Here is a 23,570-nt window from a genome sequence, read left to right as displayed (position 1 = left end):
ATATAAATGATACAGATCCTTAGGGTTATTCACAGAGGATGCACACAGAAAAATTGAAAGAGAGAAAAATCTGTAATAAACCTAAAATACCAAGGTATGCCTGTCCTAAGCAATCTTAAGTGGCACACAAAAGCAGACTTTCCCATGTACCATTTGTCACTGGAAAACAAAGGAGGGACAGATACCAGGACAGAGGTACCTCCTCCACTGAGCATATATGTAGGTATTAGCTTGTGAAAATTGAGTTATGTAGAGTCACATCAAGTGAACATGAGGGAAATCAACATCTCAACAACACGGCAACACCAGTAATAGGTACCAGGTTCAGAATGCTTACTTTTAACACATTCGCTTTCAGGACTTTAGCAATGCAACTTGTTCTTTTTGATAGTAATACCTTCACAAACACATCCCTTGTATTGCTGATCAGATTCCTTCTACTCACTGTGATATACACGTCCTGAGTCAGGGTGTGGTGTGCAGTAGGGCCAAGGTCACTGTGGGGGCAGACAGCCAGCCAAGACATTGTGAGCCTCTGCTTAACAGAGTGGATTCAGTCCAGCAGCAGCTTAGTGAAGCATAAACTATGAAAGTCCTTGGCAGGTCACCAGAGGTATCAGATGTTTATGCACGGGTCACATGATTCCCATGTAGTATGGGTCAGTGATTTGGGGGTGTGAACCTGGCATCCAATATACCCCCACATTTTCCACCAAGTTCTAGTCATTCAAATTTTGGTGGCCAAGACAAAGTGTATTCATTAACATTCCACTGTATCATGATTCTGGCCTTGGCACATGGGTAGTTTTCCTGCTGGAATATTTCATCACTTATGGAAGACATTGAGCATGAAGGGATAAAGATGCCCACTCGTCCACAGTTGTCACGGTGCCACTGATCAGTGCCGCAGGCCCCAAGGATGGCCAGGTGAATATTCTCAAATCCATAAATGTGCATCCGTGAAGCAGTGCACATTTTGAGAAGCCATTCGTACGGATGATGGCGTATATGGACAGGAACACTGACCTGGAATAAAAAGAAATGCAATTCATCTGACCAGGCAACATGTTCCCACTAATCCAATATCCTATTTACATGGGACAGTGCCTACTGAAATCTTAGTTGACAAAGTCAACAAGAGAATGCTTAGAAGTTGTCTGCTGTGAAGTCCCACGTTCAAAAATCTGAACTGAATGGTGTGCTGGAAAACAATTTTACCTGCATCACAATTGTAGTCTCATCAGATATGCCAAAAGCTGCCACCTGTCCTGCTTTACAGAGCAACAAGCATCCAATCTCCACATTCTCTGATGAGAGATGGATGTTCAGCACCTCATTGCTTCACTATTCTTTAACCACTTTAAGTATATTCTCATAACAGTAATGTGATAAGCTGACCGGGTTCACCATTTTCCAGATGTTTGTTCTTAGGCGCCACACCAAACAAGGTGCTGTTTGTGACAGTTGAAATACCAGCAGATTTCCCCCGTTTGCAGACCATATCATCCCTAAAATGATCGTGTTTGTACCTGCTCCACTTACATATTTTTTCTCATCGTGTCGCATGCCTGCAATGACACACACACACACACACACACACACACACACACACACACACACACACACACACACACACACACACACACACAGTGTCACCCCAAACTGTTCCCTATGCCAGTGTGGATTGCGAGTTTGGCAGTTCCATTGCCAGCTGCTTGTAGATGTCCACAGCAGTCTCTTCTATGTACTGCAACATTTGTGGCCAGTCGTCACCAGCCTACTATGAACAGACTGCCAGCACACCTGTCCTGGGCAGTGGTGCAGCACGGCCAGGGCTGCAGAGGCAGCAGCATTCTCCGTGCTCAGGTCCTGCACCATCTTCTCCTCACGTCTGTTTAAGCAGTGGCAGGCCCTACCTGTTGGCAGCAGCCAGCAACTCTGCCATCGCATTTACCAGCTCTGGTGCTGAGTCTGTATATTAGAAACAACATCTGAAATGTGTAAAGAACCTTCAACCTGTTTTCCTGTTTCATTTTTCATATATGCATCCAAAAACGCATTTGTCAACTTCTTAATTGGTTACTATATTTTAGACGCACAATTACAATCACTATCATCTCAATCACATAATGTGTGATGCATTTATTTTTGCATAAACCTCATTAGGTTGAGCAGATGATCATTGTGATTTCTTATGCCGGAAACTACACAAAACTTAGAAGTCGAAAAAATTAAATTTTCAGAACTAACCATCCATACTATTTTCTAGCATACTTTTTGCCAATTGCGAGGAAGTGATTAGTTTCTTTTGAAACTGATTTCAGGAGCTATTAATTAAATGTTATACTCATAGCGTGTAGGCTTTCACAGCCGGCATCTTCAGTAATTAAAACTTCCGGGCTAAGAGGCCATGGTCCAATAGTAGAAACACTTCTCCCTGACGTTTCGTTGCCAGCTGCGGGGGCAACATCATCTGAGGCGAGTCTACGACTGGCTGCTAGGCCGTGGAGGTCCTGTTTATATAGAGCGTGTAGAGGGAGCCACCACTCGTCACGTGTGAAGAAGAACTGAACCGTTTTTTGAAGCATTTGAATAGCATCAATTCAAAAACTGAATTCACTATGGAGATAGAAAAGGACAGTTTAACAAGCAGATGGGACTCTGGGTCGCAAAGTCTACAGAAAAGATATGCATACCGATCGTTATCTTCATAAGGATTCAAACCATCATCCCAGGCAGAAGAGAGGTATTATCAAGACATTGGTGGACAGGGCTAATAAAATCTGTGAGCCAGCTTATTTGCAAGAGGAACTAAACCACTTGCGAACCGCTTTCCAGAAAAATGGGTACGCTGGAAAGGAGATACATCGAGCACTCCATCCCAGAAGAAAAATGTCCGAAAACGTGCAACAACAACCACCATCGGTGGGGAAAGATTTTCTTCCATTCATCCACAATATTACGGGCCATATCGGGAAAGTGCTGGCCAAGTTCAGAATTGAAACAATCTTCAGACCCACCAAGAAGATTAGTGAATGCTTAAGATCGGCGAAAGATGCACGACACCCTTTAGCTACTCCTGGTGTGTATAACATTCCGTGTAGTTGTGGGAAGGTTTACATTGGAACCACAAAAAGAAGTTTCAATACTCGCCTAACTGAACATAAAAGGAACTGTCGATTGGGACACACGGACAAATCGGCTGTAGCGGAACATGTTTTTGAAACGGGTGACCATGAAATAAAATTTAGCGAGACGAGCGTGCTAGCTAAGACATCGCTTTATTATACACGTATGTATAGAGAGGCTGTAGAGATTTTTAAACACCACAATAATTTTAACAGGAAAGAAGAAGGCTTGAAGTTAGATAAGATATGGCGATTGACTTTGTACCAAAGATGTGACAATCGATTACCTTCGATCGAGAGTAATGACGCCAGCCACAGATAGTTTTACTGTTGACAACACGTGGCACGTGGTGGCGCCCTCTACACGCTCTATATAAACAGGACCTCCACGGCCTAGCAGCCAGTCGTAGACTCACCTCAGATGATGTTGCCCGCAGCTGGCAACGAAACGTCAGGGAGAAGTATTTCTACTATTGGACCACGGTCTCTTAGCCCGGAAGTTTTAATTATTGAAATGTTATACTATTTCTGGACATCGCCAATTCTTATACGGTGCTATGTTTCTGAAATCTCTCTTCATAGTATTGTAGCATGAAGTGTCCCTAGTATAAATTTTTTATTCTCATGCTTTGTACTCTAAGGAACATACTCTAAATTCTATCCTTTGTTTACTAATTTATAAATTACAGTTGTATGCAAATTCTGCAACACACACTCGGGGATGAACTTACGACATTAAAAGGTGGTTCTTTTTTTGCAGCAAAACACAAGAATCATTTTGTACAAAGATTTATTAGACCCAAAAAAACAATACAATCATTTTCTACAAAGATTTATTAGCCCTAAATAATAGTGTGACTGACTAAAATATTTAGGTTCTTAAATTATCTTTGACATTACCATTTATCTATAACTATTAAAACACATGAAGTTTTTAATCACCACCAAAGGGTGCAGTTGTAAAAAAGAAAACGGTTAAGAACTGCTTCTACAGTCCTGACAGGTTTCTTAGATGTATAGATACTATGTTAGATGTACTGGTGAACTACTACTGAAGAGAGTAATTTTGTGCTGCCTGTATGAATACTGAGTAATCATCAGGAAGAATTATCTGGCAACACAGTACACATTTTGAATTAATAAACTGCCAAGAAGCTGTAATTATTTTACTTCAGCATTTTTCCATTAACGCCAAATCCCTATCTACTCCAATAACTGTCTTTGGGACTTTTTAAGTTCACAATGTCACCCAAGCATGATGCAAGGAATGGCAAGGAAAGAAACTGTTTCACACTTATTGTAAGAGAACTTCTCATGTGTCTCTTACCTCTATCTAGTAGATGCACACTTCTCGCACGGCGATTTGCAACACGTCAGTAAGAAGCCCAGTGTTTGCCGCCATGTTACGAAATGACATGCGAGAAACGCAACATGGCGACAAACACTGGGCTCATAACTGCCTAGATCCGGCTGTGTGCTGGCAGCTCCAGGCAGACGACAACCAGTCATGTCCGAACCAGCTGAAGATTTTAGCAGTGCACGCAGTCGTTCATGAAACTGCCTCCCTCAGCCTTCTACTCTGCAATTACAATCACTCCTGAAACATAAATAATGCAACAACTGTGGCATCAATCATACAGCATAGGAAGTAACTTGTCCATTCTTCCATCAATGCATATACATCTGACACATAAGTGAAACATTTCTGTAATTTACGATATTGCAGTGTGGACTAGTGACTTTGAATTAACATTCTCCCTTGTACAGGAATTAACATGTTAATGACGAATGGATGACAACATATTGATGTTCGGGTCTGGCCATGAAGCATGCACGGATTGCCGAAATTATTAAGGCCACTGCTCACTACAATCAGGAAATCCAAGTTTGAGTCCTTCCTGTGATTCTGTAATTTAGACTAAGGGCAACTCTTAAGTAAAGGTTCTGAAGTAGAGCCAACACAAAAAATAGAGCAAAATATGAAATCAGATTGATATCTAGGCATAGCAAAAGTTGTCCTTCCCATGCACCCTAAGTTGTTGAAAGACTAAGGAAGGACATGGCAACAGGCCAGATACACTCACCACACACTGATTTGTGCTTAGCAGAGTATATATGTGGGTGTACGAGGGTGTGCTGGAAAGTAATGCCTCCGAGTTTTTTTTTTACATGAAAACTTTTAAAGCTTCTTAAATAAAACAAAGGATATTAACATTCTATATCTTTATTCTTCATGCCTATATATTTATTTCTTAACACAGTCACCCTGGAAACTAACACATTTCCCCCAATGAGAGACCAGTTTGTTGATACTATCACTAGAAATTGGACTTTGTCAACAGAGCCACAGCCTTTACCTCCACTTGCACTGCTTCATCCTTGTTAAAGAGAAGTCTTTGAAGTTGTTCTTTAAGTTTCAGAAACAGATGAAAATCTGTACTGAAGATGATTGATGACAGTGAATCCCAGGTGTCAGGATTGTTGTAGATATTGCAGCACTCACATGCTACAATTCTTTGTCTGACAGCAGCAGAAGGCTGCAAATATGTTGACATGAAGAATGAATATATAGAATGTTAACAATGTTCGTTTTATTTAAATAGCTTTAAGAGTTTTCATATAAAATCTGGAGACATTTCTTTTCAGCATGCCCTCTTAGATTTCAGATGCCTAAGTTTGGCTTGTGGGGCCTAATCAAGTGACCAGGTGGCTCTAGGAACATCAATAATGCTTACTTAACTTTAGTTTGAGGATCTTTGCAATTCAATTTTTCTTTTTAATAGTGCCAAATTCACTGTGCGTGTATTTGTCTCCAGTTCGAATACATGTCAGATGTAAATTGATAACAACTGATATGACTCTTCCTGCATATTCATAAAAAGTAAATAATCATTGCACCCACAGATATTTTCATTAGTCCTTATTCAGTTCATGCCAACAAGTATCAGCTTTCTATAAACTTCGAGATTTAACTTTTCTATTTGGGAGCAACAAATATTAAAAGAAAGATGCCATAGTTCTTCCTCAAAAATTACAGATGAGTGGATGGTTTTGTATTGTCCCAATATTCACTTTAGAGCAAATTCTTATCTTCAACAGAAATTTTCGCTCTTATTTCAAATCATGGGAATGAGAAAATCAGAAACTGTGTGCCCAGACACATTGCCACTACGCAAAATCTATAAGTCAGAATTAAATCTTCAGGACATACCATCTATCCAGTTTTGTAGCATGTTTTTTGCCAATTCCATTAAAGTAATTTGTTTCGAAGTTCTACATTATGAAACATCAAGAATTCAAAACTGAATGTTCAGAACTATCTAAGCAGTTTTGTAAACTGCTTTTTTCCAATTCTGAAAAAGTAATTAGTTACTTTCAAAATTATACATTTCAGAAGTCATTAGTTCAATGATATACCATTTCTGGATATCACCCATCCTTAAACCATGTCATGCTTCCAAAATCACTACCCACGATATTGTAGCCCGATGTTTTCCAAGTACAATCAGTTTTCTTCCTATTTTTCATGCCCTGTATTTCAAGGACGACGTGTTAAATTTTACACTTTGTTCAACAATTTGTAAGTGGTACCTATATAGAAATTTGTAGAAACAAACTTGCGGGTAAACGTAAGACATCAACAATGTGTTGCCTTTTATATAACAAAACACAAAACAAAGTTTTGTATATGGATTTATTAGCTCTAAAACCCAGTCCGATTGACTATAATATTTACTTTTCCTTCTCTATGAAATTACCATTTAGCTGTAATCCATGAAAACCATGAAGTTTTTAATAATCACAAAAGTGTGCTATTATAAATACCTAGTCGAGAACTGACAATTGTTTACACATGGTTCTTAGATGTGTACAGACAGTGTCACGTGTATTGCTGAACTACTACTGAACAGTGTAACAGTGTTTCATACATGAATACTGCGTTACAAAGATAATGTGCCGTGAGTTTTTATTGCTACATGTATTTTGTTTCATTATCAGGAAGTTGTATCTGGTTTAGTCATAGTGTATTATTTCAATTGAATAAACAACAAAGACACTAATTACTTTACTTCAGAGTTTTCAGTTAACACCAACACAGTAACAGTGTACATGCTGTAATTTTGGACTATTCAGTCGACAATGTCCCTGAACTATGGTGCAGGATATAGTAAGTAAAGGAATTGTATCATACTTGCTATGAGGGAGCTTCTCATATATTTGTTACCTCTATATAGCTGCTGTCTGCTGCACATCAATTTGCTAAGTGTCAGCTGGGAGCCCGGTCTTTGACACCATGTTGCGAAATGAAAAGTGAGAAATGCAACACAGTATCAGAGACTGCACTTCTTGCTCCCAGGATCTGACTGTGTCCTGGCAGCTAGAAGCCGCTGACCACCAGAGTTACGTCTGCACCATCTGAAGTTTCCCACAGTGCATGCAGGCCACTTGTGAACTTCCTCCCTCAGTCTTTGCCTCTGCCAGTATAGTCACTTCTGAAACATATATAGCGCAATTTCAGTTGAATCAATCACACAGCACAGAAAGTATTTTTTTCTTTCTTCCATCAATGTATACAAGTGGGTATTAAAAACACCACTGCCTTGGGCCAAACCTGCATAGCATGCATTTCTGCCACTAGGCATGTATAGCGCAACTCATTCCCAGTTCAGTGCTGTCTGCGTTGTAGATCTGACTTGTTCTGCTGATCTACAGTGATTTGTTTCTGTTAGTACTGCTTTTTTCTTGTTTCGTTTTTATCATGGCAAGTTTAGGTGAACAATGTGAACCTGTGAAAAATTGTTTCCTACTTGGTAAAAATGAAATCTTGTTGTGGATGTCCATCAACCGTCTTTTGTTTTAGGGTGCAAAAACAACTAGGTATTACACAAACATGTCAGAACCATAGAACACCAAGACAAAGAAAGGCGTTAAAAACGACTACACGTAAACCCCAATCGATAAAAGGAAAGACAGCTAAAAACAGGAATGTGGAGAAAGGTCTATAAAATATGCCACAGAGAAACAGAGGCCCTGAACTGAAGATTAAATGTCCAGCACCATATTGCTACAGTGGATAAAAAGTAAAACACGGTGGACAGCCCATGCATCAGTCGCTAAAATGACCAATAACTCAAACAGCAAACATAAATAAGAAAGTAAGTGGTTAAAAAAGGGCATCCCGTCAGGAAATGGCGAACTGTCAAAAGGTTGATGGCAATGAGCACAAAGTGGAGGAGACGCATCAGTTAACAAATGGTGAAGACTAAAAAGACAGTGCTTAATACACAACCCGGCGAGATGGCTGAGAGGAGGTCGTCCAAGCTGTTGGGAGAGACTTAATTCCCCGCAGCTTGTTCACATGAGGGGAAGATCAGTTCACCACCTCCTGACAGATGGCAACGCAGAGATTAGAGGAAATGGAAGAACTAGCGGGCCAAGGTACGAGTACTGCAGCCTTGGCAGCAATGTCAATGGCCTTGTTTCCTGTCAGACCAACATGACCAAGAACCCACATAAACGTCACAGTGGCTCCATCAAGAGTGAGCAAGTGACAGCTTTCCTGGACCCGCTGCACTAAGGGGTGGACGGTGAACAACACACGGATGCTTTGAAATGCATTGAGAAAGTTGGAGCAGATGATGCAAGGGAACAGCTTGTGTCACCGGACGTACTGCATGGCCTAATACAGGGCGAAGAGTTCTGCTGTAAACACTGAGCAGTGTTCTGGAAGCCGATACTGGAAAAACATCTGTGCCAACAACAAAGGCACATCCAACACCCCAGTCAGTGTGAGTGCTATCAGTGTCCACAAATATACTATCACGAAGTGTCAACACTATTGTTCTTAGGACCCTTGGACTCGCTTGATGAAACTAACACTACCGTGCCATATTAATTGTGGGCTCTCACCAGATTGAAAGAGGAAGTCCCTGTGGAAAATAACGCCCTGGGTCATATTTAAGGATTGGTAAGGAGTAATGCTCACTGGGATGTCTCTTATGTGCCTACAAGTGGAAAGAGAAGGTGACTGACTGGCAGAAGACATTTTGATTAGGAAGGAACCAAGTCGCATCTTACTAAAAGGAGTCAACTTCACCAAACTTATCTTCATTGTGTTGTACAAAAAAAGAGCTATTTGGTAGTCGCAGAAGTCTCTGTTTCTGTCCTGGAATAAACCAAGAATGGGGAAAGGGTTTCACCCCACACCAGTGGCCTAGGAGGGAAAGGCTGGAGGAAGCAAAAGGAAGCAGCGAGAGAATCATTCCTATCAGAAGAGACAGCCACAGCAGCAGCCAGAAGCTTGGAGCTTAGTATGCTTCATGTGCAGAGCATCTGCCCTGGTACCACCCATTCTGATCTGGGGCTCACTCCGTGGGTGTCACCCAGCTGCATCAAGTGGCACCTGGCACAGCAGTGCCCCAAACAGATGATCAACCGCTCCTAGGCACACGCAAGGCAGTGACAGCTCAGGTACCAGAAGTGTGATCCCTATGGGGGACGTAACAGTCCCACCATAGGGACTGGACACCACGTTCGTGACCTAGCAGGGGGCAAGGAGTGCGGGCTACAGCCGGGTGGGACATGGGGAAGGAGGGGGAGGAGAGGAACCCATGTTGGGGATGGAAGGGAGGGAGTCTTTCCCCAATGTCTCACACTATGAAAACAGTTTAGAAAGGGAGATCAAACCCACAGGAACCACAAAAAGCTGGGAAAAAAGGTAGTATGTGGGAACATGAGTCAAGATTGTAAAGAAACATCAGAACCTCAGAAATATCCATGTCAACGTAAATGGATACGCCAAGGGAGAAAGATGGGCATAGGCATGGGGAAGGGCTGGGGGGGAAGCCAGAAGGGTATGAGTTGAATGGGAAGGAGTGGATATGGGGAAGGGAATGCAGCCCAGGCAAGAAGAGATGCTGCAATAGCTCGTAGGCCTGCATGTGCCACACATGTACCTGCAAAAGAGCTGCAGGCCCCCTGGGGGGGCTAGGGCAAGATGAAAGCGATCTTGTGACATCTTTATCAGTAATATGCCATACAGGGACTATACATGAATCCAACAAAAACTGAATAGCTGATAGTGCATAGTGACAGTGGATCTGAAGCACACATCAATGATAGTAGTTATGAGACAAGAAAAATTACTTAAATATCTAGGGGCATTATTGACAGAAGTGGACTGGTCAGCTCAAATGTAAAATACAGAATACAACAAAGCAGGAAAATAACACTGTATATGAACCCTTATGAAGGCGTGCCAGAATATCAAGAATCTAGATAACACCAATGATGATAAACAGATATGAGGAGGCAAAATGTACAACTTATAGGTACTGTCAATTGACGAGAAGAATGCATACAACAGGAATGTGACTACGAGTCAACATGTAATCTACAGTAAAAGCCGTTAGAAAAACATCATTAATCTAAATGCTTCAACACTGCATGACTTTTTTACACAGAAGTGACTATTATATTAATTCATCACTCATTTTCAGCATACTGACACTTCTGAAATAATAAGTCAAATTCTCTATTTGTGTAGTCATGTTCTCAGTAGCTGCTGTGTAAATACACTTAAGTGCAAAGCCTGGGACTTAACTATCTGTCACTGCCAAGTATCACAGCTCAATGAAACTTGAACCATACATAGAAAGCACTGCTACAATATACTACTGAAGGCAGCTGAAAGAAATACACAATCAAATAAATAGACCTGACATTTTCACTCAACGACAATAATTACACTCAAGTCACAAAGTCAGTAAGGATGTCTTGTGGTAGGGCATTCAGTTACCCACCAGTGCCCTCAACACCTGCTGGATCGTAGTGGATGCATGCGGACATGCTGCAATACATCTCCCTAATGCATCCCACATATGCTCAATAGATTTAAATCAGGGGAGTGGGCAGGTCAGTGCATTTGCTTCATTTCACTAGTTCCAGGAGTTCCTCCACCTGTACTGTTTGAGGGTGTCATGCAGTGTCATTAACAGAAATTACATCAGAACTGAATGCACCCTTGAAAAGACACTCATAAGGAAGGAGTACAGTGTCACACAAACGTTGAGTGTACCATATACCATGCAATATTATGCCTCCCTACACCATAACACTTGGACCACCCAAATGATCGAGTTTGATAATCCTGAATGTACCCTCATATGCCAAGAAGAGGTGGGGGAACATACAATAAACCCAGGAACATCGGAAAACAATCGTTCTGGTGGTCCAAATGTTACGATGTGGGGGAGCATAATGTTGCATAGCCACATTGACCTACAAATCTGAACACGGTACAGTCACCCGTCAATGTTATTACGACACTTTGCTAATCTCACGTTCATCTTTTCAGGGCACATGTCCCTGACTTCATTTTTATGGATGGTAATGCACGATCACCTGAAAAGCACTAGTAGAGGAGTGATTGCAACAAGAGAATATTCGACAAATGGAATGTGCCATCTGGTAAGTACACAAAATACAAACCAACTAAAGTTTTATTAAGTTTGGCCACATAGATGGCTTTCAATGATTATGTATCTAAACAACTCTTGAAAGCCATAAAATTTTCAGTCAATGACTAACATGCCACATGATGTGAGAGTTAAATATGGCAGTGTCTCAGGATAAATTTCAAAGTTTGACTAATGTTGAAGTCTTCAGAACTGTTACTCAGCCATTCTAGAACATTCCATTATTTTTATAAGTCCATTATTTTTATAAGACTCATCTTCTTCTAGGTTTTAGCTCATATCAAATTTTAATATAGTCACTATTAAAGGAATTGTCTGAAAAAATCCCATCTATCTCGACTCACCAATAACATCATCAATATGGCAAACAAACCACAACCACATAATCAACAGACTTTAAATAAATGCCATAACAAATAGTACAGTTATTCTCATGGCTTCCTGTTTGATAACTATACCAATTCACAATCAAAATTATAACCATTCAAATTAACCTTTACCTCAGGCTATGCTATGTATCACTGAATCATCACATGTTGGCATGTTGTTGGACCCATCTGTACCGCGCTGCATGGTGCCGTGGTTGAAAAGATGGACCTCGCCACGGACGTCCGGAGTGAAGTTGCGCATCATGCAGCCTACTGTGCACAGTTTGAGTTTTAACATGAGGACCTGTGCCTACACAAAAAGCATTATTCAACATGGAAGTGTTGCTGTCAGGGTTCCTCCGAGCCATAATCCGTAGGTAAAGGTCATCCATTGTAGTAGTAGCTCTTGGGCAGGCTGAGCGAGGCATGTCATCGGAAGTTCCTGTCGATCTCTACCTACTCCATGCGCGAGCAACATCGCTTTGGTTTACTCAGAGACGGCTGGACACTTCCCTTGTTGAGAGCTCTTCCTGGCACAAAGTAATAATGCAGACATGATCGAACCGTGGTACTGACCGTCTTGGCACGGTTGAACTACAGACAACACGAGCCGTGTACCTCCTTCCTGGTGGAATGGCGAACTGATCAGCTGTCGGACCTCATCAGTCTAATAGGCACTGTTCATGCGTGGTTGTTTACACCTTTGGGCATTTTAGTGACATCTCTGAACAGTCAAAGGGACTGTGTCTGTGATACAATATCCACAGTCAAAATCTATCTTCAGGAGTTCTGGGAACCAGGGTGATGCAAAACTTTTGATGTGTGTATCTCTTAATGACATTTGAAGTGCAACTTTAGTGCTCTAAGTCCTACTGAAATTTTGTTTACATATTCAAAGGGAACTGGGGATTACCAGACACTGGGATGCCACCTGTCTGCTTTGACCAATGATTTCACATCTTGCGGAAAACCTCATTTCGAGCACATCCATCATGACGACCAAAACATCAATAATAACATCCACAAAAATACAAGTACACATAAACTGAAACAATGACTAAACCAAATAAAATTAGTGGAATAACTGCTGGAAATGGTGGGTTCCGGCTGGGGCTGAACTAAAAATTAAACAATAAAAGAAACACCACTCCAGATGCAACACACTGGAAAAACACCTGACAAATTTCAAACAAATCACACAAAATTATCATAGTATCCTAATCTACAGTTAACCCATACAGCTCAACCCTGGACCACGAGGCCAACGACACGCCCACCCAAAATACAAAAGCCAGTATCCCTATCTCCAATTCACCTACATAGTTCAAACACACAGGATAAAATGGCAGAACATACGAAAAAATAATTTTTCATGAAAATTGAAAGTATATCTGCGAGCTGCTAGCATAAATGTTACTACGAAACTAACTTCTCAGACCAGAAAACACAGTAAATGTCTCCAACACATTTTCAAAATAACTATTTTAAATTACTGATAAATCAATGCACAACCAGCATCTGTTCCACTTTTAAATTTAATGACACTGCTAATATTCACTTGAATGTCATCTTTCTTCTTTCGTTGTACATAAAAGGTGACATTTAAAATACTGGAATACATTCAAACAACTGAGTGGCACAGCAAGATTTCTGCACATTTGATAAACATTAAATTTAAACTTTTCATCTTATGTGGTGTTTAACTCAAAACATCATTATGAAATGTTATAATCAACATTTACAGATTACTTGATTTCTTTTATTAGACAATTATCCATGCTTCCAGCAACATGACTATTTATGTTTATTCACAAAGCATTCTGCCCACAGAAATTAATGAAACACTAAGAAATACAAAGAGGCCTCTTACCATGGAGCCTGGCTCAGTAGTTGCCTTGTCTGTTTTCTTTTTGTCCAGATAGTTTCCTTGCGAACCAATGCTGAAAAAATAAGCAATCAGATAAAATCAGTTTCCACTGTTACTTTGAGATTCAGTTCAGTGGTAATATTTTCAATTTATTAAGGGGACACTTAAATGAGCCAGCATGTACGCAATAAATCTGACATTCACTGTGAAAGAGAGTACAATGAGATGAAATGATTTACAATTCCAGATTATGAAGAGTCTCAATGTAGTCTCCAAATCACATAAAATGGAAACTAATTTTGACTGCTTTTAGTCCTTTGGAGCACTGAATTATGGTATACTACCCTACGGTGATAATTATGTGTGTGTGGGTTTTTTTGCATCCATCAAAGTAACTAATGCATTATATAGTTGGCCTCAGTTTTCAAGGTGGAGAAAGAGAGATTAAAGTGGGGACTGTAGTATTCCACTATATAAATACTTGTGGATCTACACTATGTGATCAAAACTATCCGGACACCTGGACGAAAATGACTTACAAGGTCGTGGAACCCTCCATCGGTAATGCTGGCATATGACATACCCACACCCTGTCATCAGATCGCCAAATTGTGTACCATGATTCGTCACTCAACATTTTTCCACTGTTCAATCATCCAATGTTTAAGCTCCTCACACCAAGCGAGGCACCATTTGGCATTTACCGGCGTGACGTGCAGCTTATGAGCAGCCGCTCAACCATGAAATCCAAGTTTTCTCACCTCCCACCTAACTGTCATAGTATTTGCAGTGGATCCTGATGCAGTTTGGAATTCCTGTGTGATGGTCTGGATAGTTATTTGCCTATTAGAAATTACGACCCTCTTCAACTGTCGGCAGTCTCTGTGAGTCAACAGAAGAGGTCGGCCTGTACGCTTTTGTGCTGTACGTATCCCTTCACGTTTCCACTTCACTATCACATCAGAAACGGTGAACCTAGGGATGTTTAGGAGTACGAGTGTGGAAATCTCGCGTACAGACATATGCCAAGTGACACCCAATCACCTGACCACGTTCGAAATCTGTTGTTCTGCGGAGTGCCCCATTCTGCTCCCATGGTGTCTAATGACCACTGAGGTTGCTGATATGGGGTACCTGGCTGTAGGTGGCAGCACAATCTACATAATATGAAAAACATGTTTTTGGGAGTGTCCGGATACTTTTGATCATATAGTGTATTTTGAAAATGTCTTGACGTACAGTATAATTCAAGAGGATTATTACTATGTTCTTATCAATATAGGTAAGAATAGAACAGAATTTTTACTGGTCTTATACGCACATGTTGCATTGGAAATATGTAACTTCTAAACCTAGTTTCATTCTTTTTGTTTTTAGTCCATGGCCCCAGACAACTTAATATGCATTTTTTAATTCAGTTGTTACTTTAAGGAGTTTTTTATGCATCTTTATCTGTGGTTTTATACCCAATTCAGAGTAATCCCCGACATGTAGGAATGATTATCGACGGACTAAGGAGAATCGCATACTGCAGCCTATATATTTCTCTGTGAAGAAGAGATTCTTGACTATCAGTAATACTGGTTAGTTTTATCTAACGAACTGCTGTAGGGAGATTCCATGGTGACTGTTACGTTTTGAAATCTGTGTATTATTATGTTGACCTTTTATCAATCTATAAACCTATATTTTCTTTTGCAAATCATTATTAATTATGTTATTCAGGCAAAGATCTCTATTTAATATCTGAGCAGGGATGAGCATTAAAATTAAAGAACAAGAACGTAATTTATATTGTGACTAAAGTTACAAATTTGGGACATCCTATTGTTAATGTTCATTTTAGATCAAAAGTATCCTCGAACTATTAAGATCCTGGAATTGGTTTTCATCAGAGAAAATGCATATTAGATTGGCATTCAAATGACACAGACGCAGATTTTTCAAAATATTTATACCATGTAAAATACTGTAATACACCGAAAAGAGCATGTGACTCAATATTGCGTGAATCATGTTACTTGCTACTTATTGTTGGAAAAACATTTTCTTGCAAGCAGAGAAACGAAAGTATGATGTTATTTACCAAATAAGATGAACTTAACATTAACATTTCACTTTTTAACCACTGGGAAAACACAGTGTAAATTCAATGAGAAGCCAGAGGACTGAAAATATCACTTGTATTGACATCAGATGGATCAATTTCCTTTATAATTTTGTAAACAGAATTTCATCACATTTTGCTGGCCATTTCCAAAAACTGCATGTACTTCTCCAGCATAAAATTTACCATCATATTCCACTTTGTAACCGAGCGAGGTGGCGCAGTGGTTAGCACACTGGACTCGCATTCGGGAGGACGACGGTTCAATCCCGTCTCCGGCCATCCTGATTTAGGTTTTCCGTGATTTCCCTAAATCGCTTCAGGCAAATGCCGGGATGGTTCCTGTGAAAGGGCACGGCCGATTTCCTTCCCCATCCTTTCCTCACCCGAGCTTGCGCTCCGTCTCTAATGACCTCGTTGTCGACGGGACGTTAAACACTAATCTCCTCCTCCTCCTCCACTTTGTACCTGTCTCCAATTTTCACACTTTCTACAGTTCTTTCAGTATGATGATCTGCACCAGGGAAATTCTTCAAAGACAGCAGATACGTTTATAGTACTCCTTTCTTGTACTGAAAGCAGTGAATGATTTTTATGATTCGTACTGATGAGGCTGAAGAAAATATTTGAGCCTGATTAAGTTTCATCAGTGGACATATGACAAACCTGCATAGTTTTGGTAGCCTACATGCAGCTGCCTGAGCAAAAGTTAATGCATCATCTACTATGAATTTTCACTTTTTTACTTCATTCCACACTTGCCTTTTCAAAAGTGCACCAATTCCACCTACAGCTACTTTACCGTAGGATGTAGCAATAAAGTTCCATTAGATTTCCACTTTGAGGAATGACTGAAGTTGACATGCAGTGGCTGTAATATATTTGTTTTTTGAATTGCAAGGCAGATCCATAGACTACATTGAAACTACCTTCAAATTTTCAGGTATAGTTGACAGTACCTTGCTAATGTATTCACAGTATCCTTGGAATGTGTTAAGCTGTCTGAAACAACTGTGTGATGAGAACCTGAATGCCACAGTAGCACAATGAAATTACTAACATGTGCTTCTGCTCAACATGCACTTTACACCTCATCTTGATAAACAGAAATGTAATTTTCGGCAGAGTCAATATGCAGCAGTACAAACTCCTTAGAATCTTGGTTCAGAACCATTTCCTTTTGTTGATAAGATGCAGACAGGCTCTTTTTGTATAACTATGAACAAGATACTGAGGAATTATGGAAATTTTCTGTTTCACTATATCAGCTGTAGAGTCTTCTTTGAATTTAATAATTTTAGAATTGTTTTCTTCCATCTTACAAATATACCCTGATAAATTCACAATTTCCAGTTCAATTTTATAGACTAGTTTAAAACTTTACCATTTTGACAATTTACATTCAATCTACCAACAAAACTGGCTTATGATGGCCTATACAAATATGTTGCAGTAAGCTGGAGTATTATGTTTCCTATGAAGGCTGCTGATGGCATTATGAAATTTTAGTGATATTTACACAAACATACATCATGAGGTAGTCTGCTGCTTACTTAAACATGTGGTGGCCATACCTCTGCAAACTTAGATTTCCCAATTTGAATGTCAGGGTGTTCCTGTTTGAATACCTCATATGTTTACATAATGGACATGACCAAGTGATGAATGTAAATTGTCTTTTCCTCATTATTTTCTCTGATCACTATTGTGTCCTTCCTGCTTGGTGATTGGCAACTGTCGTCACAACAGTAGAAACTAGGTACCAAGCACCTAGTTTAAGAACTATGGTCTCTATATTGTGGACTTCTGCCACAACTGGACCTTTCAGACTTTGTCTGATGAATTTCCACACAAGTCACTGAACAGAACAACAACAACTACAATTTTACACAGTGGTGACGATGGCAAGCAACAATCAGCTTGAGTCATGGGTTTACATAGCACACTTATACAACAAAAAACCAGCTTTGCTATGTTGCTGATTTTGCATCTTACATTACACTATGTTTTCTAACTCTCTCCCTAGTTTTAGCTCTTCTTTCCTCAGATAAGTCATTGTTTATGAGGACTCAAATGCAGAAACTTTAATGTTTCTGTTGACTTTTTCTAGCTTCTTGCAGATGCTTCTGTTGACTTTTTCTAGCTTCTTGCAGATGCTCTAACTTTTCCTACCTCTTTTTCTATCTTTCTACTGCTGTTAAGGGCATCCTGTTCTTTTAACTTTAACAGGGTGTATACGTGGACAAGAAAAAAATTCCCAGATTTTTCCCGGATTTCCGGGTTAAAATTACACTTTCTCCCGGGTGAAAATACACTTCTTCCCTGTCAAGTGACAGTATACTTTTCCTTGGAACTGTGAAACTTATCAATCATTTGAATGGTTATAGTAAGAAACATGTTTTGGAAAGATCTTTGATGTGCAGCAACTTGTACACTGCATACTTTCGTATTAGAAAAGTGTAAATTTAAATTCCACCAAACACCTCATGTTACTTTCTGAAGCATTGAAATCAAGATTGCAATGTTCTTTTGTAGCCAGTCATAGCTCGTCACGTGATCTCGCCAGCCGATAACAGCGGATCTTCTAGCGTAGGATACGTGACTTAGTCAGCCAATAGCAATATCAGTGTTAAGTAGCTCATACACACAAATAGCAAAAGGTAATGGTTTAAATTAACATACACAGCGTTACTACAAGAAAGGAAAAGCTTTCACATACAATATTGGTCTCTGAGATTAATAAGCTGCAAGAGAAGCTAAGCTTTCATGTATAATGTTGATTTTTTTGCGCGTGTTACACTTTAAGGTACAACACACAAATATGTCAGTAAACTTTTGAATAAAGACATAAATGTCTGATCTTCTGAGCTCGAAATTTTTCTAAATGTACGTCCTCAAAGACTTGATTTTTAAATGAGAGTCAAATGCTCTGTGATTTAAGAAATTCATCGTACATTCTCGCACATAATTCATCTTGCATAAAAGGAAATTTACTTTGAAAGTAACGCTTTTCAAACAACCATTCGAAATATTTTCCCGTGACCTGTTAGAAATAGGTTCTTTTCATTAGTTGCCAGAGAGCGCCAGAAAAAGGTGTCACCGCACTTGCGCAGCTACGATGATGCAGGAAGCCCTTATGATCGTAGGTGTAAAACATTAAAAGATCTTACACCATGTCAAAAGAAACAAGACACCAGAGGATACTCCAAGAACATAGGAATTTCGTGAACCATACTACAATGCGTAATTCAGCTTAAAGTACACATTCGTATGTCCAGATTCGGACGTACATTTTCTTGAGTACCGGTACTGTATTATCTCATGTTTGGTTCTTTTTTTTATGGCATAATGCCATACGTGCTAGAAGATGAAAACATGCACTTTTGAAATGCAGTGAACAGTTGAAACTAGCCCATTGTATGGAATTAAACACTTCGTTTCAAATAAATTGACTGCCCCATCGGGAGAGATTAATAAAAGCCAAATTTCTTTAGCAAACCGACAAAAATAACTTCATTGTTCTGCAAGGCGATTATTGCCTGACTGTCAGAAAGGTAGAGATAAAACCTGAAACTAATAACATATTGTAGCCTTCCGTAATTATGCGAACGTATTTTAATTCATTTGATAGCTCACGGCCATAGATATCCGTTTTGTTTTCGTTTAATGTAAGAGCAAGAAATGAAGAGGAAACGACAAAATCACTAAACGTAAACACGGGTCACGTAGAGACTCCCCACTAGAACTCAGACTGCTCTGTGAATCAGCCCCGGATCTCATATTTCCGAACCTGGGCAATATTGGATAGTGGCGCCCAACCACACGTATCTAGCGAGAAGCGGGAAAAGGTACTTCTCATACGTGACTCAACTGCGCACGCACAAGGGCCGGCCCGCAACTCCTCAAACGAATCTAAAGTAAACAGTTGTGACGTCACGCTCATCGGAGACAATTTGTTGCTAGGAAGCATTGCATAGTCTTCCCAAAGCCTTTGACACACTTTGCAGTTGGCAAACCGCTTGTATGAGCACTGTTTTATTGTTGTATATGGCTTATTTCTTTTGTGACTAAGTTTTATTTTCGTTTTTTTTTCTCCCGTTCATGTTTTGTTGCTGCAGTATTATACTGCAGAAGCGGGAAACAGTAATATCCTTTATTAGATTATCGGTTCTTACCCGTCAAAATCACAAAAATTTAACTGAAAACTAAATGAAAAATTCCCGGAATTCCGAAAAATTCCCGGGTTTGTCCCTATTTTCTCCCCGATGAAAAAATTCCCGGGTTTTTCCCGGATCTCCCGGTTGTCCCGGGTCGTATACACTCTGACTAAAAAAAATATAACACTCAGATTACCTGACAAAAGTTACACATTTAATCTTATGTTTTTACAATATTGGTTCAATCCGGGAAATTTTTACAAGTGATATTATTCATACTTCACACAAAGTTTTGAGAACATACCTTCACCGAAGAGTCAAGCAGTATATTGCTCCCTCCTACGTATATCTCGCGAAGAGACCATGAGGATAAAATCAGAGAGATTAGAGCCCACACAGAGGCATACCGACAATCCTTCTTTCCACGAACAATACGAGACTGGAATAGAAGGGAGAACCGATAGAGGTACTGAAGGTACCCTCCGCCACACACCGTCAGGTGGCTTGCGGAGTATGGATGTAGATGTAGAAATAAGTAAATTACTGAACAAGATTAAGTTAGGTCTACCATTCCTCTTAATACAGAAACTTAATTGCAATAAAGTGACTCATGTTACATGAAAGTTAATGCTGTTGTATTATGTTATTTATCCTAACCTACTTCAATTTTATACTGTTTATGCACTACATTAGGGTATGTAACAGTAATATAAATTCTTACTTGCCAATTAATTGGCTCCAATTATTCACACTGCCATCACATGAAAACGTGTGGCCATATAAAAATGACTACAAATTATGGAGCGAAAGCAATAATGAGTAACATTGTCGCCATACAGGAAAAAGGTCCAGCCTTTTCAAACAGTGTATAAGAAGTACCAAATATTAAACTTTCAAAAATCTTAAGTGTGCCCTACTTTATATGGAACATCCTTGTAGTTAAATGAGTAACTGTGCTCATGATGAATGTTGTCTTGATGTGCCATTCCTTTGAAATTTACATTTTGCAACTTTTCATAGCAAAATAACAGCTTTTTACATCTTTGCAGAAAGCTGTGCCACCATTCTTATACATTAAACTCGCACATTACTACAAACTGAAGTTGGTGCACAATTTACAAAACGTTAACTCATACAGAAGGCCGACCTACACGAATACTCAAAGCAACACTTACACCCCCACAAAAATGCAACAGAATGAATACATCCCACAGAACTTTCTTTCATACCATCATAAATCCCCGAGGTGATTTAACTGTAGGCACTTATCAAAAGCATTGACAATACGATAAACTGCTCACACAACGATCTGCTGGAGTTATACATAAATTAAAAGCAGCCGGTTTCTTGTTTTTGGTTGTTCCTGCGCGTAAATTATTACATAACGAGGGGTATGCAAGTCAGTATAACCATTATATAGTGCATGTACGAACGTCAAGAAGAGTCGTATCTCGAAAATCACGAAGCATTTTTGTGAACATTCCCTTTTGCTTTGTCTCGAGATCACATACATCAGACAAACTACCCCGATAATACCACACACCACATGACAATATCAACCGTCTCTTTACAAATTCTAGAGACATACATGCAGCGATTTTATCTGGCAGGCCGAGAATTTGAGAACTGGTGAACCCATAGTATGGTCCCTTTCCTCCCCAAACCAACCGTTAAACCGACAAAAATCCAACGTGATGCTACAGATTCATGCCGACTTGGCGTCCCTCAATTTATTAACAGTATAGATACATAACGTGCTCTAAAATAGATGTCTATCTATTAATTACCTCCAAATCATAATTCGAAAACTTCCTGAAAATAACGTGTTTAACCTGTGAGAAAAATAACCTGGAACATTGCACAAATTCACACGCTAATCCGAATAATCATACGCCAACGGTGAGACAACAGCCAATTCAACATAGAACATAATCACTGTCTAATATACGAGGAAATAAGGTTAAATTTACACAACAGTGCTACGAACAGGTACCATGCCACCATGAGAACATTGCAAACTGTTTCACACAGTGTCAACTAAAATAATACCAAAATTCGATATTAATTTAGTTCCAAAATAAATGTTCGTCTTTCCTTCGTTCAAAGTTATCTTTAGTGGTTTATTTATTACCTGGGGAACATAATGTACGAATTTCCATAAACGCAGTCAGCAATTCCACGTAACGGCCAACTACACTCGCAGATAATCGACGTGGAAGAAAGAACAGGGCGGGTAACTTGCCAGAAGGAAAAGATGAAACTTCGTAATATTTGGCAAGACGGTTTTGAAATAATATGAACAACTACGGACACACAAATGAAAGAAAAATAGTATTACGTAACCAACAGTATATTAAGTAATATTCATAGAAATATAAAATTACTACATGTGAGTATTAACTTTGAGGACGAAAGGTAAGTTCTGTGTTTGTTCGTATAAGCAGTTGCCAGCGAGCTCGTGCGCATGCGCAGAGCTGAATTCACGTATGAGCAGTGCCTTCCTCCCGCTTCTGGATACTTGAAGCGTGGCTGTTTGCTGTACGAGCAGTAGGCAGCCCGGAAAAATTTTTCGGCGCGCCCAAGCTGCCAGTTTCGCGCATGCGCAGAGCAAGCTGAGTTATAGTGGGGGAGTCCTCCACGTGACCCGTGTGTTTTGTGATGCTGCTTGTCTCTTCTTTTACAGCTCCCACCTCAAATGAAAACAAAACAGATTTCTGAAACTTCCTGGCAGATTAAAACTGCGTGCCCGACCGAGACTCGGGACCTTTGCCTTTCGTGGGCAATCTCATTCTGAAAACAGATTTCTGTGGCCGGGAGCCATCAAGTGAATTAATATACATTCTCATAACCGTGAAAGACCAAAATAAGTTCGTGGTTTCAATTTTCTGATTTTATATTATTTCCACGTTATTAGCAATCAACCATTAATGTCTCAATGAAGCTATTTCTATCAGTTTTGTAGAGAAATTTGCTCTATTAATTTTTTCCACTGAGGCAGTTAGTTTATTTGAAACGAAGTGTTCCATTCCGCACTACTGTCTACTCTCAATCTCGTTCAGTTTCAAGTGCAAATTTTCAGTTTCTGGGATGAATGACTTCATACCATAATAAAGAACCAAACATGAGAATACAGTACTGTACCTCCAAGAAAACTGGTATCACGAAAACCACAAAGAAAAGCTGAATATCAGGTACTTCAGACATTTCTGGACATAGAAATGTGTAATTAGAGCGGAATGAAGCATTTTAGTATGGTTTACGAAATTCCGATGCTGCTGGAGTAGACTCTGATGTCCTGTTCCTTTTATGACACTGTAAAGCCGCGTACACACCTAGCAGCAAAGTCGCCGGACTTTGTATGAGAACAAATTAGATTAGTTTTTCGTTCCATAGATCCGTGTTCAGGAGATCCTCGTGGATGTGGAACATGTCACCTTTTTTTTTAAAAAAAAAGTTGAAATATTAA

General features: G+C 39.7%; 1 long non-coding RNA gene across 1 annotated transcript; it reads right to left on the bottom strand.

Annotated features, from left to right (window-relative positions):
- Positions 1-3,932: 3,932 nt before the first annotated feature.
- LOC126108778 (uncharacterized) lies at positions 3,933-22,317 on the bottom strand. The gene is made up of 4 exons (XR_007523629.1): positions 22,236-22,317; positions 13,844-13,913; positions 7,354-7,621; positions 3,933-4,725 (listed from the first exon to the last, which is right to left on the bottom strand). It is a non-coding gene; the product is annotated as an uncharacterized LOC126108778 (long non-coding RNA).
- Positions 22,318-23,570: the final 1,253 nt, after the last annotated feature.

The sequence above is a fragment of the Schistocerca cancellata genome, chromosome 11 (genome assembly GCF_023864275.1).
Source record: "Schistocerca cancellata isolate TAMUIC-IGC-003103 chromosome 11, iqSchCanc2.1, whole genome shotgun sequence".
Lineage (NCBI taxonomy): Eukaryota > Metazoa > Arthropoda > Insecta > Orthoptera > Acrididae > Schistocerca > Schistocerca cancellata.
Note: the sequence above shows the minus strand (reverse complement) of the source record. Positions and strands in the feature narration are given on the sequence as shown.